Below are 2,500 nucleotides of genomic sequence, written 5' to 3'. Positions count from 1 at the left end.
TGTCCACTAGGGTGTGCTCTGGCATTATTTCATCAGCAACACTGCCTTGTAGTAAGCATTTGATGCTGAATTGACTAAATGCAGCTTCTATGGGCTAGTCTCCCCTGCCCTTTTAATACGATCAAAGTTCCTTGTGTTGTCAGGGAGCAACTGCCTTTTATGCATAAGACAAATAAGAATATTGTTACTGAATGCAGCTTGTGTGTGCTTTGTGCTCCCTCGCCCTGTTCAAATGATCAAAGGAAATAATGCTGGTGAGGAGTGGAACTGGACTGGTGTCTGATGGCCCTGTGTTTTCCATGGTGGAATTACAACCCTTCTTTTACTGGAGTAAATCAAAAGCACAAGAGAATGTGAGATGTTATCGATAATAAATCAATTGCTTTCATGCATTTGTCTGTGTGTGTGTGTGTGTGTGTGTCTGAATGTGATTGTATTTCGTCATATCGCATACATTTGTGATATCAGACAGGTTAAGATATTAAAAAGTCATTGGTGATTTTTTCGACAGTGTTGCATGATGGGAATCTAGTGGTTCACTGATATAATCTAGTAAACAAAATAAACTACTTTTTCACTACTCTGTGTGCAAGTGCATTCCTAAACGGCATTTAACGCAGGTCGATGTGATATGATATTATCAGAACACAAAGTGGTTACCGTTAGCGGAAAATGTTGGCACTGGAGACACTTTTCCTCCACTAAGCAGAAGAGATACCGTGATCAAGAAGGTGGTTCACCCAGGTGTGGGGCTCAGCCATTGCACTCTGGCTGTGCTGACCCCTTTGGAATTTTCCAAATGTGGGAATCTCGATTGCAATAATTTATGGTAGTGCTCGTTTGAGCTTTACCCTGATGTCTTTGTTAATGATAAACCTGTTGCTTGGCGGCAGGCTTAAGGATGACTTGAGTCAACTGACTGTGCTTATGGAGATCTTTGAAGTCAGTTGTGAAGGAGACTTTGTGGACCAATCGAAAGGTGGAAACATTTGTTTGTAGCAAAATATTGTTGGCATTTTGTCGAAACATTATGTTGCGAAATGCAGCATTGTATTTATGCCACGCTGGTACTTCAATCAGGAGATAGTTGAGAAGCCACTCTAACCCCCCCCCGGTCATGATGTGTCATACGCGCCCCATGCGCTTCCAATATGAAATTGTCCATACATGCGTTCCTCCTTAGCACAGAACAATGCAATAGGTTTTCAACATTCCAGAGCTTTTGTGTATTTATTGTGGCTAGTAGGATAGCTGCATGGGAAACTGTTGCTGATGATGTATTTGTCAGAAGTCATTGTATTTGTCCGTTTTTTCCCACAAGGCTGAAATATGTGCCCTCGCTTTAGAAATGTTAGCAAGGTTTGTTTGTATTTCATCCAACTATCTGTGCTAAAAAGTGATGGCTACAGTATATGTAATTTCTTCCACTTTTGAGTGAGCCAAAGTTCAAGCTGCTTATCTAATTGGTGAGAATGCAATGTCTGTTTATCAGACTCACTTTGACTTTATATGGTGTACCAAGAGTAGTCCTTTCGCTTACGGCCATACCAGCCTGAATATGCCCGATCTCGTCTGATCTCGGAAGCTAAGCAGGGTTGGGCCTGGTTAGTACTTGGATGGGAGACCGCCTGGAATACCAGGTGCTGTAAGCCTTTTGTCCACTAGGGGGTGTGGCATTATTTCATCAGCAACACTGCCTTGTAGTAAGCATTTGATGCTGAATTGACTAAATGCAGCTTCTATGGGCTAGTCTCCCCTGCCCTTTTAATACGATCAAAGTTCCTTGTGTTGTCAGGGAGCAACTGCCTTTTATGCATAAGACAAATAAGAATATTGTTACTGAATGCAGCTTGTGTGTGCTCTGTGCTCCCTCGCCCTGTTCAAATGATCAAAGGAAATAATGCTGGTGAGAGTGGGAACTGGACTGGTGTCTGATGGCCCTGTGTTTTCCATGTTGGAATTACAAACCCTTCTTTTATGGAGTAATCAAAAGCACAAGAGAATCTGAGATGTTATCGATAATAAATCAATTGGTTTCATGCATTTGTCTGTGTGTGTGTGTGTGTCTGAATGTGATTGTATTTCGTCATATCGCAAACATTTGTGATATCAGATGGTTAAGATATTAAAAAGTAATTGGTGATTTTTTCGACAGTGTTGCATGATGGGAATCTAGTGGTTCACTGATATAATCTAGTAAACAAAATAAACTACTTTTTCACTACTCTGTGTGCAAGTGCATTCCTAAACGGCATTTAACGCAGGTCGATGTGATATGATATTATCAGAACACAAAGTGGTTACCGTTAGCGGAAAATGTTGGCACTGGAGACACTTTTCCTCCACTAAGCAGAAGAGATACCGTGATCAAGAAGGTGGTTCACCCGGTGTGGGGCTCAGCCATTGCACTCTGGCTGTGCTGACCCCTTGCGAATTTTCCAAATGTGGGAATCCGATTGCAAAATTTATGGTAGTGCTCGTTTGAGCTTTACCCTGATGT

At 41.8% G+C, this 2,500-nt stretch overlaps 1 non-coding gene and 2 pseudogenes across 1 annotated transcript; all 3 read left to right on the top strand.

Moving 5' to 3' along the window:
* The first annotated feature begins 698 nt into the window (after positions 1 to 698).
* LOC120040266 lies at positions 699 to 848 on the top strand (annotated as a pseudogene).
* A 686-nt stretch (positions 849 to 1,534) lies between these two features.
* On the top strand, positions 1,535 to 1,652 carry LOC120040250. The gene has a single exon (XR_005475597.1). It is a non-coding gene; the product is annotated as a 5S ribosomal RNA (ribosomal RNA).
* A 690-nt stretch (positions 1,653 to 2,342) lies between these two features.
* LOC120040265 lies at positions 2,343 to 2,489 on the top strand (annotated as a pseudogene).
* Positions 2,490 to 2,500: the final 11 nt, after the last annotated feature.

This window comes from Salvelinus namaycush, unplaced genomic scaffold (genome assembly GCF_016432855.1).
Source record: "Salvelinus namaycush isolate Seneca unplaced genomic scaffold, SaNama_1.0 Scaffold3377, whole genome shotgun sequence".
NCBI classification, from domain to species: Eukaryota; Metazoa; Chordata; class Actinopteri; order Salmoniformes; family Salmonidae; genus Salvelinus; species Salvelinus namaycush.
Note: the sequence above shows the minus strand (reverse complement) of the source record. Positions and strands in the feature narration are given on the sequence as shown.